The sequence below is a fragment of the Acinonyx jubatus genome, chromosome C2, assembly GCF_027475565.1.
Source record: "Acinonyx jubatus isolate Ajub_Pintada_27869175 chromosome C2, VMU_Ajub_asm_v1.0, whole genome shotgun sequence".
In the NCBI taxonomy this organism is placed as follows: Eukaryota; Metazoa; Chordata; class Mammalia; order Carnivora; family Felidae; genus Acinonyx; species Acinonyx jubatus.
The window spans coordinates 5204110-5221415 of record NC_069384.1 but is presented as its reverse complement, the minus strand read 5'-3'; the positions used below and the strand labels follow the sequence as shown (position 1 = coordinate 5221415).

At 43.8% G+C, this 17306-nt stretch overlaps 1 protein-coding gene across 2 annotated transcripts in view; it reads right to left on the bottom strand.

Moving 5' to 3' along the window:
• The window catches only part of DSCAM (DS cell adhesion molecule), a 693896-nt gene that overhangs the window by 444271 nt on the left and 232319 nt on the right, over positions 1-17306 (bottom strand). The gene's annotated exons all lie outside the window — the stretch shown is intronic.

The following is a 17306-nucleotide window of genomic DNA, read 5'->3' as shown; positions in this document are numbered from 1 at the left end:
CTAGGAATAAACCTAACCAAAGAGGTGAAAAATCTATATACACTGAAAACTATAGAAAGCTTATGAAGGAAATTGAATAATGCACAAAAAATGGAAAAATATCCCATGCCCATGGATGAGAAGGTCACATATCGTTAAAATGTCGATACTACCCAAAGCAATCCACATAGTCAATGCAATCCCTATCAAAATAACACCAGCATTTTTCACAGAGCTAGAACAAACAATCCTCAAATTTGTATGGAACCAGAAAAGACCCTGAATATCCAAAGCAATCCTGAAAAAGAAAATCAAAGCTGGATTACAATCTCAGACTTTGAGATGTATTACAAAGCTGTAACCATCAAGACAGGATGGTACTGGCACAAAAACAGACACTCAGATCAATGGAACAGAATAGAGAACCCAGAAATGGACCCCTAAACGTATGGCCAGCTAATCTTTGACAAAGCAGGAAAGAATATCCAATGGAATACAGTCTTTTCAGCAAATGGTGCTGGGAAAACTGGACAGCAACATGCAGAAAAATGAACCTGGATCACTTTCTTACAACATACACAAAAATAAACTCAAAATGGATGAAAGACCTCAATGTAAGACAGGAAGCTATCAAAATCCTCGAGGAGAAAGCAAGCAAAAACCTCTTTGATCTTGGCCACAGCGACTTCTTACTTGACATGTCTCCAGAGGCAAGGAAAACAAAAGCAAAAATGAACTATTGGGACCTCAACAAAATAAAAAGCCTCTGCACAGCAAAGGAAACAATCAGCAAAACTGAAAGGCAACCGACAGAATGGGAGAAGATATTTGCAAATGACATATCAGATAAAGGGTTAGTATCCAAAATCTATAAAGAACTTATCAAACTTGGGGCATCTGGGTGGCTCAGTTGGTTGAGCCGCCAACTTTGGCTCAGGTCAAGACCTCACAGTTCGTGGGTTCGAGACCCGCCTTGGGCTCTGTGCTGGCAGCTCAGAGCCTGGAGCCTGCTTCAGATTCTGTCTCCCTCTCTCTCTGCCCCTCCCCTGCTCATGCTCTGTCTCTCTCAAAAATGAATAAACGTTAAAAAAAAAATTTTAAAAGGAGGGGGACAAAACATAAGAGACTCTTAAATACAGGGAACAAACTGAGGGTTGCTGGAGGGGTTTTGGGTCGGGGGGATGGGCTAAACTGGGCAAGGGGAATTAAGGAGGACACTTGTTGGAATGAGCACTGGGTGTTTTACACTGGGGATGCATCACTGGAATCTACTCCTGAAACCATTATTTTTCACTATATGCTAACTAACTTGGATGTAAATTTTTATAAATGAATGAATGAATGAATGAATAAATTGCTGTAAGTTTATGATGAAAACCCAACACCTACCTCCCGCTCTCTGCAAAATCTCTTGTTAAATGTACAATGTGAGTAGATTGAGGGTGGGGAGCAAATGTGAAATGGGCTGAGTTCTACAGCGAGTCTGACAAGGGAGATACAGCATCAAACAGCAAAGCACTTATAAAATAAAGTTTTTAAAAGCAAAAGGAGGAGGAGGAGGAGGAGGAGGAGGAGAGGAGGAGGAGGAGGAGAAATTCTATTAAATGCCTTTAAAAATGTTTTAAATTGACCTATATCAAAAGACCTATATTTAAGAAAGACCTAAGAATTAGTAGGTCTACAGGGTTGTTTTTCGTTTCTCAGTGTATCAATGCAACAGCAAAACACATGGATGATCTGGGAGAGGGTTTATTTTCCCCTGTTCAGAACTAAAGGCAAAAGAACCCCATGCAGCTCTCACCAATGTTGACTCATAAAATGAGAGGGCTGTGTGTGATTACTCCATGCCTCTGAGACTGTTTAAGGAGAACGGAAAACTGCCTGGTAGGCCCGAGCATGCGGAAATGCTTGGCCCAAGGTTGACTCAAAGGACAAGGTCATTTTAGCGCCATGCTTCTCAAACTCCAACGTGTGTGAGAATCGCCTGAGGGTTTGACAGCATGCACATGGTGACTCGGGAGCTCTGGGGCAGGGCCTGAGACTCTGCACTTCTGACCAGCTTCCAGGGGATGCCAACAACCACAGACGCCCTTTTAGGGGGCAGGAAATATCTGCCAGGAGGGTAGGAAATATGTGGACAAGACTTACAGGCACAATTCCGTTAACCGCTGCAGAAAGGATCACTGTCTCCTCAATGTCTGTGCAATCCTCAATTTCTTGCCAAAGCAAATTCTTGTGCCTCCTAACCCCATGTTCCAATCATGAGATCATAAAATTTAACCACAAAGGAAGGCTGGGTCCTAAGTGACAGCAGAGATGACATCTTGCGTGGCAGCCATATGACACGGTGTCCAGGATAACGAGCAAGACACTAATTCCTCCACACAAAAATTACAAAGAGCGGGTAGGTGATTCAAAGGATCCACGGAGGATACGATATTTCCAAAAATTTTTTAAAAATCTAATCAATCAATTTACCTAGAAAGTACACTACATACTAAGAACACACACACAAAGGAGAACGAGAGCTTTGCGAGGAAATTACTAAGAGTAATTAGTAATACGATAACCTTGTCCACTGGAGGAGAAATGGGAAAGATCACAGCCTGCAGACTTCTAACTATGAATTACCTTGAAATCACCTAATGTTTGATTACCCTTTTTTTTTCCTGACCAGAAAACTAGGACCATGGCCAGGCCTAAAGTTCATGATTTTTATGACAAAACCTGGGCTACACCTCACAAAACTACATATATTTACCAGTATAAATGCTAGCCTACATGCTGATGTTTTTAAATGAGGCACTCACAATTATAGGTTCATTACAACACATATTCATGTTGGAAAATGTTTTGTATGTTATTAAGTTTTATGTAATATTCATTAGCATCAGTTAATCAAAGAAAAAAGATGATGTCTGGTTCATAACTGGCTGTGTTACCCAAAGAATGAGGGTACATGGTCTTTATCACAAAACGTTAAATCTGCCACTTGGTAAGTTCTTCCTTTCCAAATTGTATTAAGCCAGAAAGAACATTGTGTATACTTTATAGATATCTATCATTGAAATTGTATTAAAAGACCCATCACCTATATAATAACTAAAAAAAAAAAATTTAAGGATTCCACAATTCCAGTTTTAATTTGTTCAAGTTGGAATATGCTGTAAAAATCAACATTTTCTCATTTACAAACCAGGGTTTTCTTTTCATGCACTTGCAACGCCTTTGGGCAAGAGGTTGAGTTGAAAGTTAAACATCTATTTGCATTGGGTTTAGGAAATCCTTGTCACTTTCCCATGAATTTTCAGCTGTCCCAGTGGATTTGGCAAAGATCAAAGCCCCGCGCTCGGAAAGCCTCGGTTTTCATCCTTGCCAACAGTCAATCATTTGATTCTCGAGTACAAAGAGCCACTCCTGGCACAGCGCTGCCCACACGGTTACGACTTCATACGGCCTTGTTTCCACCTGCCTGGGACGCACAGGTTCCAGGTATCACAGAGATTTTGCAAAATTGATACAAGGAGAATCTAAAATGCAGGCTAGTGCTCCGAATTCAGTGACAGAAAAACACTGATGAAAGCCTTCCCCTCTCTTCCTGCCTGGTGAGTGAGCGACATTTGTGGAGCATGGGCTCACATCATTGCTGAGCCACAGTCCTCGGGTTCCTACCTCGGGACCCTGGGGGGCGCCTTGGCCCCTCCAGGAAGAGAAGGTGTCCATCTGACCTCAGAGCCCACTTTCTTTTAACCGCACTACATAACCTCGTGATCTTATATATTCTTAGGAAAAATTACCTTGTGAATATCACTTGGTTAATATCCACAGTGGTCAGGTCATGTTTAAGTAGGAGGATATGCTTGTAACAGTCTCGAACAGGGACCAGGGTGGTAAAACATTTTGTAAGCTAGTCGTGATGGGGAAAAACTGTAGAGAAACTGTCATTTTTAGAGCAACAGACTCTCCTTGCTGAAATCCTGGAGATTGAATCTTTATTCTTGTCTTACGACAAGTTCATTTTAAAAAATGATGGATAAAAATGATTGATTCGCAAAATAATAAATAATAATAATTTAATATATACAATTATACTATCAAATACTCACAAATATTCTAGTCTTTCATTCTCCCAGGACTTAGACAAAAGAAAAAAAAAAGGATGTTCTTTTTCTGGGTGTACTATTCAGTTGGTGCCACTCCACATGTGGAAAAATGTTTCACAAGAAAAATAACTGAATAAGAACAAAGGAAATTATTTTGCCTGAGGAAGAAGAAAATCTTATTCTTGTAGAAAAGAAAGTGAAGCCATTTATGTGAAGAAAAAGAAACTGCAATCAATTATCATTATTCCGTAGTAGTATTTTCACAAGTCGAATTTTTCATCTTCCTAATTAGGAACTCAAGACTGCTTGTGTATGGAAAGATGGAGATCTGGGCAAGTAACCCGAGGTGACATGTCACGACACTGCTAGTGTGGCCCCCTCTCCCCCTCTGCATTTTTCCTCAAAGACCATGAAAGGAACTGTTACTCACAACAGAACTGCAATCTATCAACAAGTCACTTTTTCCAGAGAAATAATCAACAAAGGGGGAGCCTGGGTGGTTCGGCTGGTTGAGGGTCCAACTTCGGCTCAGGTCATGATCTCACCGTTCCTGAGTTCTAGCCCCTCTGCTGTCAGTGCAGAGCCCATTTCCAATCCTCTCTCTCCCTCTCTCTCTCTCAAAAATAAATAAACACACAAAAAAGAAAGAAGCCATGAAGAAATAGCAACGCAGCCTGCAGTCCTTGCCTCTAAAATACAATTTATAAACTTGAGATTAATGTTTTATTCACACTTTCTGGCCAAACAGAATAAACAGAAGTGAATTGCCTCCTTTCAAGACAGAAGATATTACACAGAAGTTTAAAAAGAAAAAAACGAGCTTGTAATTTTTGAAATCATCCGCAGCAACAGGTAGGACATCAAATGCATACAAATGGTGAAGTACAGAGCTTACAGTATAGCAACTACACGCCCCACAAAACTATTCTCGTTACTAAATTTCTGAATACAAACTAGTTAAAACATAATGGATACACTGTATTCTTTCATCACCTGGTGGCTTATGTCTGGATAGCTTTTTTAAATTAATTAGTTAATTTTTATTTATTTATTTTGAAAGAGAGCTAGAGAGCAAGCAGGGGAGGGGCACAGAGAGAGACAGAGAGAGAGAGAGAGAGAGAGAGAGAGAGAGAGAATCTTAAACAGGCTCCACACTGACAGTCTGATGCGGGGCTCGAACTCACGGAACATGAGACCATGACTTGAGCCGAAGTCAAGAGTCGGAAACTTAACCAAGTGAGCCACCCAGGTGCCCCTGGATGGCTTTTTTTTTTTAATCCACCATTATAAATTAACCCCTTTCCCTCCACCGACCAGTTTTTTTTTTTTTTTAAGGATGCAAAAAATAAATCTAAACATAGAACTCTTCTTCCCCAGAACAGAATTAAATAGAGGCTGGCAGGTGGTTTCCACCAACTCAGAAGGGAGCCCACATCCCTGAACCGAAGCTCCAGTGTTCCTATGAAATAAACCCAAAACCAAACAGCATTCATACCCGAAGCTTGCAGTCAAAAAAGCCTACATTCATATATTGAGTCTGCAGATTACTCAGAAGTATGTAAATAAAGAATATTAACATAATGTGGAAAACCACAGTTTAAAAACGTGAGTTTCTAATACCCCCTATTTGGTGCTCTACCATTACATTCACTCTTTTCAGCCAGGCATGGGCATGTCAACCACCCACGGGGTCTCCATGGGTCTCCCACTCAATGCACGGAGACCTGGGATCAAATCCTAGCCCTTCCACTTTGCAAACTGTGCAAACAGCAAGGAGTTAACTAAACTCTCAGACTTCAGATGTCTCATCGATACGAGACGGGAAAACAGCCCTGGCTTCAAGGGTCACGCGGAAAAGTAAATGATGAAATATACCGAAAAGGCTCAGCACTGGACTGAGGTAATAGCCCTCAGCAGGTGGTATTGTTAGTAATGGCAATAAGATATTGCAGTAAGATATAAGTGATAACTTAGTATTACCTTGAAAATAGGTCTCAAAGTCAAAAACCTGAAAAACTAACAAGAAACTAGACTTGGCATCTTCTTTTTTGTTTTCAATTTCTTTAACGTTTATTTTTGAGACAGAGAGAGACAGAGCACGAGCAGGGGAGGGGCAGAGAGAGAAGGAGACACAGAATCGGAAACAGGCTCTCAGCTCCGAGCTGTCAGCACAGAGCCCGACGCGGGGCTCGAACGCACGAACCGAAAGATCATGACCTGGGCTGAAGTCAGATGCTTAACCGGCTGATCCACCCAGGCACCCTGCGTCTTCCTCTTTAAATATAAGCCTTTGGCCGTGAGTGCCTGGGTGGCGCAGTCGGTTAAGCATCCAACCCTTGATTTCAGCTCAGGTCATGATCTCACAGTTTGTGAGTTCGAGCCCTGCCTCATGCTCTGGGCTGACAGCATGGAGCCCGCTTGGGATCGTCTCTCTCCCTCTCTCTCTCTCTCTCAAAATAAACAGACTTAAAAAATTAAATAAATAAAGTCTTTGGATGTTTTCTCACAAGCAAAAGTCCTGCGCAATATTGTCAGTTCACTTCTCAGACCAGAAATCACCTTAGAACATTTGCGCCTCGTCCGGAGGTGGGGAAGGGGGTGTAGCAGGGGCAAGGTCTTTCCCTTTCCTCACCTTGAACTCTGAGCAAGGTATTCACAACATCCTTCCACAAAGAGGCAGCGATGAAGCAAACCCCTCACCCGGCTGCCGTGCATCCGACGTAAACGAGCACTAGTAAGCCACTCCTCTGGGTGCTGGGGACACGGCGGTGACCTAAGCACAGCAGATCCACACCCTCGGGGGACTTCCCTTCTAGAGAGGATAAATAAACACACACAGAGCCGTGGCCGTGTTGAGGGGCAGGACGAAGAGTGGAGGGGTGCTGGCAGCCAGGGCACGGAGTGGGGGCTTCCGGGAAGGGACAACGAATGACGCAGTGACACGGGAAGGACGCAGTGGCTTTGCACGGTGCAAGAGAAAAGTCTGGGGGAACCTTCCGGGGCTTTATTCTTTCTTCAATCTCCCCTTTTATGTCATTTTCTAACTTCGCCAGTTCTTAAACACCATCCTCAACGTGGGAAGGGGGATGTGAAGGAACAGAATCCCAGATACACTATGGTATCTTGGGGGCAGGGTGAGCGGGGGAAGCGTGGCCATCTTCCAGCCCGGTGGCTCTCTTGTTTCAGGTGACTGCACACCTAGAGGAGGAAAGCCACTGCACGTCTGCCGGGGCTGGACACATCTGGCCCGGGATGCGGGAGCCAGAACTCAAGTCCCCGGGTTTCCCATTCACGTCTGGTTCATTGTCCGCCTGCCCCACAGAGGAAAAGGCTTTCTCACTGGCTGAAATGTCACCGAGGTAAGAAAGGAGAGTATCTGTGAAACGTGGATGGCTCCCACCCCAGGAGGGAACCAGGCTGAAAGCCTAATTTCCACAAACGATTTCCACAGGAAAAGAAAACACAACTACAGAATATTACGGAAGACAGATGCTAACAGATGATTTTAGCTGACTGGATTCATGTGCAGAAAACCCTGTGGAGGGGAACATCGTTACCAACTTTAATCATTTAAAGCTTTCCCTCGGGTGGACCTGAGAAAGGGGGACAGAAAAGACATCACGGATCCTCCGTAGTAAAAAGGTGTTTCTCTGGTGCCATTGAGTAGGCAGTAAGTCATGACTACCACTGTCCATGAAGAACAGAACAGCCATGTGCCATCCAGACGCAACACTATTTTTACATCATATCATGCGTTAAAAGCCCCCTTATTGTCTGGGCCCATACGTTCCTTGTGATTGGAGTTGGGAAATACTTAACTTATATACCGTGACAGTACTAGGGAGCGCCCCCTCCAGGTGAAGGTCCTGGAGGAATTCTCTTCCAGATGAGTTCTGAAAGAACCAGGTCAGCTGACAGAGTGTGGACACAGCTTAACTCCGGAGTTACTCCCCAGAGGCACTCACAGCTACAGTAGGGCCATATTGAATTCTAATTTAATAATTTCCATCTCAATCCCTTAATCATATGCCATGTATGTGTTGAGGATATGAATGGTCCAGGATATTTGGAGAAGATGCCTTGGATTTTTACATCCGTTAACAGCTTACCGCTCGTTTCCCTATGCACCAGACCGCACTAAAACCATGAAGCAGACATTGGCCCCTCGGTACCAAGCAAGGAATCCCATACGAGAGAAATGACACGATCTGGCCAAGAAAACCACAGCGATGAAGCAGCAGGACTTCCTCCCACCTCGCTCAGGACTCTCCATCACAGCCCAGCTGCTCCGTGGCATTCAGAATCGCTACAAACGACACATTCAAGGAGATCTACGCCATCCAGGAAGGAGATGACAGATACACTACTAAAGTTTTAGCACTAAATGTAATTGTTTAAAAAATCTATTACATACATTATGTTTTTCAGGCAAGGAATTACCCTTAAAATATGATTGTTCCCCGGGGAATTCTGATTTTTTTTTTCCCTAAGTCAAGGTACTGATAAGGACATTTCAACATTTGTTTATTTTTGAGAGACAGGGAGCGACAGAGACAGAGCACGAGCAGGGGAGGGGCAGAGAGAGGGAGACACAGAATCCGAAGCAGACTCCAGGCTCCGAGCTGTCAGCACAGAGCCCAACGCAGGGTTGGAACTTATGAACTGTGAGATCAGGACCTGAGCCGAAGTCGGACGCTTAACCGACTGAACCACCCAGGCGCCCCCTGAGAAGGATATTTTAACAGTCTAGAATCCACCATCTACATAGGCAGACAAAGAAACTCCGTCAGCTGAATGTCTATCAAATATCACAGGGTTGCAGGATCTGGTGTATCTCAGAATTTTTAATAAGCTGAACAAGACTCCAGTTGTCAACAAACAAAAGGGCAATGGCTTCCTATCACGATTACAATAAAATGTAAATGCCCCCCTTCACCTACAAGGCTCAGCTTGATTCCCTGAAGTCCTTCCCACGTCACCTTAAACCATCCTCCTCCTCAGCTGGTCTTTCTGAAACAAACATTCTCTCTGTCCTCCAGGACACCTAGCCCCTTCCTGCCTCTGTGCGTTTGCTGATGCTGTTCCCTCTGCCAGGCTGGAAAGGAAGATCCTTTCCATTCAAGTCCTGATGAAACCCTTAAAGACCTCTCATTGATAGCCCCTTCCATCAGCCCACCCCAGGTCCTCTCTAGCCCCACACCCTGGGTCATCTTTCAGCGCAATGTGGGCATCCCCTCTGATTGCATATGAATGCCTTTCTCACAGAATAGAAGCCCCATGAGGGCACACACATCATTCTAACCCACTGCTGTCCCCAGCCCTTAAGAGAGTTCATAGGAACTCATCACAGGTACTCAACATTTGCTGAGTCACTGAGCTGCAGATCATTTGCCAATGGTTAAACTGAAATAAGGTAAGAAAACGTGCAAAACAAAATACACTCGACGATTTTAAATAGTTGAAGAACCAGAACAGGTGTCGAATTGTTCCAAAATAGGACAAAAACAAAAATATTTTCTGCCCCCAGCTGAAGTTTAGAACTGCCTTAGATATCTTTCAGCTAACTTAAACCACACTACTTATGAATTGAAGCATATGTTTTCTAGATTAGAACTTCATTAAAGAGCTACAGGTTATTTTAAGTCTTATTAATAGCAATTAGTAATTAGAAATTAGAAATCACTAACCCATGGAATAAAGTCTAAACTCCTGGACTTGAGTCACGACCTGGCAATGTCACCTGTCAGCCCTCCAATCTTCACCTTCACGTGAGATGCTTCAGTATTAACAAAACCGTACGAAATGATCTGAACACGTCATTCAGTGCTAAGCCTCCGGGAGAGCCCCAGCTGATCAACGTGGAGGACTGTGCTTTGATCAAGATCCCCAGGTAGTGGCAGGTGGAGACAGGCATAGACCCCTGGTCTGTCCGGGCTGACTGCACAAAGCAGGGATTTCCCCTCTCCGGGGCTGCACAGGACTGTCATGCAACACCAGGGAACAAACCCATAACCATGAAGGGAGGAGTCATAGACACTCCAAAACTGAAAATGACGGTCCAGAGTCACGGTCAGCTCGAAGCATGGCCAGGGAAAATGTGGGGAAACTGAGGGAGGGAACAGCAAAGGTGTTAGAGTTGCAAGTTGTTAACGTGTTTAACGTGAATGGAGAGGAAGGGGTGCAGACCAGGCACGCGGCTGCCGGGCTGTCCCCCGTGCCCTGTGAACTTCTAACGGGTGAACTTGGTTGGTGTGGCTCAAGACTGCACGTGTCCCGAGGTGGAGAGATCTGAGCAAGCTGAGCACCTCTGAGCGTCTGGCGGGCAGGCTGAATTTCCAAGTGACCCATTTCCGACGGTCAAGAGTAAATAAGCTAGACGTAGGTCTTAGGTGGCCGCTAACATTCAGTAGCTAAGCTGCAAGTGTTTTCCACTGAATCTGACGTTCCAAAATGGAATCCTAAACCTGTGTAAACACAGGTTAAACCGGATGGTATCATTGCTTGTTTTGTTTTCAGGAAGATGCCCCTGCCCCCCTCCGCACCAAATTACCAGAACAAGGTCAGGAAGGGGTTATGTGCTAAAAGGTAAACGAGGGCAGCAGGACCCAATATGAGATTGGGCGCAATATGCACAATGCAATGGGTTTGGGAAATGTGTTGTTGACAGAGAGTCTGCAGAGCCACGAGTCACTGGAAGATGACCAGGACACGTGCATGCTGTACAGGGGGGCAGAGGCTGGTGAGCCACTGTAGTAGGTGGGAGCCCGGGATTGGACTCAACTCACACAGGCGGGCAGAGTATGCCCCAGGCAAGACACTTACGTCTTTGGAACTCACTTTTTTTTTAATGCTTATTTATTTTTGAGAGAGAGAGAGAGAGAGAGAGAGAGAGAGGCACAAAGCACACTACTGGGAGAGCGGCAGAGAATGAGGGAGACTCAGAATCCAAAGTAGGCTCCAGGCTCTACGCCGTCAGCCCAGAACCTGACGTGGGGCTTGAACTCACGAACCACGAGATTATGACCTGAGCCAAAGCCGGACACTTCACTGACTGAGCCACCCGGGCTCCCCTGAAACTCCCTTTTAACCGTCTGAAAAATAAAAACACTACTGATGGTCTCATAAGATCGTTAGGACTATGAACTGAAATGGTATTTGTGAGGCTGTCACACCGTATTTGGCATCGGGTGGGGATGAATAAATGACGGCTTCTCTGCCAGTCCCGGAGACGATGATGTCAAGGGGACGGCAGAGCACAGAGTCACGACCGGAGGAATGATGCTCATTCCAACATACCCGGGCCATCTGCAGTCCCGAGATGGGAGGTCTCAATGGGGTACAGCAATGGAAGCCACGGAGGAGGAACAAATTACCGTGACAGTGGTGTTGTTCAGAGGTTGACGCCAACAAGGCAACTGCAGTCCGGAGGCCACTACGTATGCTCACGGTACCACCGGAGAACATTTCAGGCCCCTGGTGCCACTTCTGTGCGCTGTCAGATGACACTGGGTTCGGCGAGGGAGCCCGCATTCGCTAGCATCTTCTAATGCTAGCTCATTAGAGTGCCCCCGGTCCCAGGGAGCACCGGTCACGCCTTGTCTGGTGCCACAATGTGTCTCTGTGCTCACCAGTGACTTCACCAACCCCCCCCATCATCTCTCCCATCCACCCATCCACCTTGTAGGTACCAGAAGTCGCCTCTTCTCGAAATTGCATCTGAAACAACCCGAGGTCCGTGGTAGGTATGCCACAACGGATGAACGGATGAATGGATAATCATGTTTACCTTCTCTGCATCAGGGACTTTCCAGGGAAGGGAACATACTGAGGTTTTAAGGAGCCATCTCCACTCAAAGGCACGTTGCAAGCTCATACTGCTAGAAGCACACCCAAGCTCCACCAGGCAGCTCACGGCCAATGGCTTCTGCTGGGCTACGGAATACGAACGCACCCTTCCTACCCAGAAGTCAGTAACTTCTTCAGAAACTCCCCCACACAGTTTCTTCTTCCTCGTAATAGATTTTTTACCATAAACCATCAGAGCTATTCTTTTTATCCCTCCGAATCTGGGATAAACGTTCTTTTGGGGGGTAGCCCAAATACGTCGATGCACATACATGAAATTGCTGCTAAAGACCCCCGACTTCAACTGAATGTGATTGTGAAATGATGGCACCGTGGTACTTGGATGTATTGGGAACAAGATTATTCAAAACAGACTGAGTTGCTGAAAAGATCAACACTACACAGATAACACACGCCTATGTGTGCATGGATTTGTTTACGTTGGAACAGCTGCACACACTTGCCGGAACACCTTTGTGCCCCAGAAAAGAGTAACATTTGACTTGTTCACTTCTGTTCAATCCATACAGACTGTGAATTTTACAGGTACTTCTTAAGTGAAATGCCTCCTTTCTTTGAGGGGAAAGCTTTCAATAGTTTGCTTATCAGATCAGCTAATGTTTAATTCATCGCTTCTGCCAACTCGATTTACAGAAGGAATGCTTATCAACAGGAAAGAAAAGGCAAAAGGCAACCACATTACCGGTCCCAGTTTGTAAGAATTTGGACCAGATCCAAATTCTGTTTAATGTTATACTGAAAGGAATGTCTGACAATGCAACATTTTTAAAAAGAGGGAAGAGAGGGAGGGAGGAGGAAGGAAGGAAGGAAGGAAGGAAGGGAGGGAGGGAGGGAAGGAGGGAGGGAGCAGGGAGGGAGGGAGGGAGGAAGGAAGGAAGGAAGGAAGGAAGGAAGGAAGGAAGGAAGGGAAGGAGGGAGGAGGAAGGGAGGGAGGGAGGGAGGGAGGAAGGAAGGGAGGGAGGGAGGGAGGGAGGAAGGAAGGAAGGAAGGGAAGGGAAGGAGGGAGGGAGAGGGGAAGGAGGGAGGGAGAGAGACAGGGAGGGAGGGAGGAAGGAGATCCACATCTATAATGGTCCTAGGACACAAACATTGCTAATGATAAATTCTTTCAGCAAAGTAAAATTTATGAGACCAGGTGTCCTAGCATCTAATGTCCCCCCCCCCCCCCATTGCTAATGGGATATAGGCTGCAGCAAACTGTGGCCTCTTTGTTCTGAGTGTGTGTGCATCTGGCCTTATTCTTAGGTCCCAGCTGGCCTCCGGTTTTACTTTCGACAAAGACTAACAAGGCAGGGCACTCTGAGAAACCCATTTTTCCTGCATTGGTTTGCTGAGCTCAAGCACTAGCACAAGCCTTAAAACGGCACAGGAGTGTAGAGCAAGACACCCCCTACCATTGCCATAGGACTACAGCTGGCTCACTTGTTCTATGAGAATGCATAGCTACTGGGATGCCTGGGTGGCTCAGTCCGTCAAGCTGTTCGACTTCGGCTCAGGTCATGAGCTCACCGTTCCTGAGCTCGAGCCCCACATCGGGCTCGGTGCTGACAGCTCGGAGCCTGGATCCTGCTTTGGATTCTGTGTCTCCCTCTCTCTCTGCCCCTCCCTGCTTGTGCTCTCTCTATAAAATGAATAAACATTTTTAAAAAAGAATGCATAACTACTACTTATAAAAATGGGTGTTTTAGAAAAATCACCAAAATAACTTTATATCCAGAGGATTAGTTGCAATATCGAACTGTTGGATACTTTCAAATACAAAATTGCTCCCCGAATGATAACCTTTTAAGGAACTACTGTTTTCAAAGCATAGTAGAGTCAATATTCTGATATTCACTGAAGGGTAGGAGCTGGTGAATCAGAAGCTCTCAATGCCCATTCCTTGTCCAACAGCTGACTCCATTTTCCATTATCAATTTATTAAAAACAAGAAACCTCTTTGCTCTTCAAAGTTCTACAATACAAGGAAACCAAGAGTCTTTACTGGAGAGGTGGGAAGAACAAACATGCTGTATGCTTGACAGGTAGGTATCTTAGGGGAAAAAACAACAACAAAAGAAAACAGAATACATTATTGTGGTAATTCCTTGAAGCAAGAAAATATCCTTTTTTTAAGTTTATTTATCTATATTGGGAGAGGCAGAGATATGAGCAGGAGAGGGGAAGAAAGAGAGAAGGAGAGAGAGAGAGAATCCCAAGCAGTCTCCATGCTGTCAGCACAGAGCCCGACGTGGGGCTCGAACTCACGAAACTGTGAGATCATGACCTAAGCCGAAACCAAGAGTCGGATGCTTAATGGACTGAGCCACCCACTTGCCTCTCAGCAAGAAAATATTCTTGAATATCAGCCCTCTGAAACAATCTAGGTTATACTAAATGTGCACATTAAGTGGCTGAACTCTATTCACGCTATCTTTAAGGGAAATATAATGCTTTCTTCTGTGATTTAAGGCTTGGCTCACATGACAGTTTTATAGCTGAAAATCACTCTGGAGGAAAAATGAAATAGCTCATAGGTGCCCCGTTTCTTGAATATATCAAATGAATATAAATGTGAAAGTGTACACGTACATGTATATAAATATAAATATATACATGTGTTCATTTTGCTCCATGTTCTAGAATCTATCACAAGATAACAGGTGAGTCAATGTGAGGCTATATTAAAAACAAAATAAACAGCATTGCCTTTTGCATTTTCCCCCACACTTAAAACACCTTGTAGTTTTCTTTGTAATTAAGGTTCTGTGGGAGTGTGTGTTTTTTTTTCATATTTTTGCCAGTTTTTTTTTTACCAATTTCAATATTTTAACATATTTTAAGAATCCACAATCACATAACTCAAATAACACAGTGCTCCTTTAATACACTGTACGCACTCATAACGTACAGAATGTATTTATAGTCTCCCGTCTAAGCTAATTTGGCTGTTGCTGGCTTAAATGAGCTTCTGCCTGATAAGACATCACCATTATGTCTCAAGTGTAAACAGCATATAGGGCAAATCAAAATAACCTACTTTCCCAATGTAAGATGACCTTGCGTATTTTACACTGAAGGTTGATTTCTTGGAAAAATGTCCTCTTCAAACAAATGAATGATCTCCTCTGTTGGAGTGATTACAGAAATGGGATACCACGCATCCCACAGAGTTTTTGGACAGAAAGGTTCATGGCTCCAGATCAAGAATGGCCAACTTTTTTTTTTCACTTTTCTTTTGAAAATTAGTAGACTGCATTTTTTTTAGAACAGTCGTAAATGTATAGAAAAACCCGAGCAGATAGTACAGAGTTTCCACATACCTCTCGCTCCACCCCAACCCCCTAGTTTCCCCTCTTGTGAAAACCTTGTATCAGTGTGTTTGATTCAACTGAAGAAGCTCTATTGATTTTTCTTAACTAAAACCATAGTTTATATTAAGCAACACTCTGTCTTATACATTCGATGGGTTTTTACAAATGCATAACGTCACGTATTCACCATTACGGTATCATACAGAATAGTTTCGCCGTCCTAAAAATCCTCCATATTTCACCTACTTTTCTTTCTCTTGCCCGTAACCCCAAACCCTTGGTCCTTTTACTGTCTCTACAGTTTTGACTTTTCTAGAATGTCACATCATTGGAATCATACAGTATGTAACTTTTTCAGACTGGCTGTCTTCCTTTAACAATATACATCTAAGGTTTGGCCATGTCTTTTCATACTTTGATAGCTCATTTCTCTTCATCACTATATAATATTCCACTGTCCAGATGCCCCACAGTATGCTTATTCATTCAATTTTGAAGGACATTTTGGTGGCTTCCAGTCTGAGGCAATTATGAAGTTTCTATAAACATTTTTTGCAGGCTTTTGTTTGGACTTAAGTTTTCAACCCATTGAGTAAATACCTAAGAACATGATTCATGGATTGTATGGTAACACTTCATGCAGTTTGAAAGAAACTGAGAGCCTGTCTTTGAATGTAGCTCTATCATTTTGTAGTCCTACCAGTATTTTCTGTTTCTCCATCTCCTCGTCAGCATTTGGTATTGTCAGGTTTTTGGCTTCTAGCCATTTTAATAGATACGTACTAGTATCTTACTGTTGTTTTAATTTGCAATTCCCCAGTGATGTGTGATGATGAGTATCTTTTCATATGCTTATTTACTATCTGTGTATATTTCCTTTGGTGAAGTGTCTGCTCATAACACTTTTGTCCTTTTTAAAAGTGGATAGTTTTTCTTATTGCTGATTTTTAATTTTTTTAACGTTTATTTATTTTTGAGACAGAGAGAAAGCATGAACGGGGGAGGGTCAGAGAGAGGGAGACACAGAATCCGAAACAGGCTCCAGGCTCTGAGCTGTCAGCACAGAGCCCGACACGGGGCTGGAACTCACGGACCGCGCAAGATCATGACCGGAGCCGAAGTCGGCCGCTTAACTGACTGAGCCACCCAGGTGCCCCTCTTATTGCTGATTTTTAAAGGTTCTTTGTATATTTTAGACACAAGTCTTTTTCAAACATATGTTTTGCAAAGATTTTCCCCCAGTCTGTGGCTTATCATTTGATGCTCTTAGCAGCGTCTTTCACAGAGTAGGGTTTTTTTTAATGTTTATTTTTGAGACAGAGAGAGAGAGAGAGAGAGAGAGAGAGAGAGTTGTGCAAGTGGGGGAGGGGCAGAGAGAGAGGGAGACACAGACTCTGAAGCAGGGTCCAGGCTCTCAGCTATCAGCACAGAGCCTGACATGGGGCCCAAACTCAGGAACCACGAGATCATGACCTGGGAAGTCAGATGCTTAACCAACTGAGCCACCCAGGTGCCCCCAGAGTAGGATTTTTTAATTTTAATAAAATCTTACATCATTTTTTTCTCACGGATTGTGCTTCTGTGCTTACACAGAAGCTAAAAAGTCATAACCAAATTCAAGGGTCCCTTAGATTTTCTTCTGTGTTCTAAGGACTGCACAGTTTTGCATTTTATATTAAAAATCTACAATCCACTTTGAGTTAATTTTCGTGAAAGTAAATTCTGTACTCTTATTGTTAAAGTTTGTGCCTAGTTTTTCAGGGGGTTTTTAGTTTTGTTTTTTGTTTGTTTATTCATTTTGCATATGAATATCCAATTGTGTTCAGCACTATTTGTTGAAAAGACTATCTTCTTCCCATTGAATTACCTTTGCTCATTTGTCAACACTGACTTGAATATATTTGTGTGGATCTACTTCTCGGCTCATTCTGTTCCATTAATGTATTTGGCATCCCTTTGTCAAAATCACATCGTCATAATCATTGGAAGTCTTAAGGTCAAGTAGTGGTAGTACTCTTTGTTCTTCTGCACTATTGTATTGACTCTTCTGAGTCTTTCAACTTTC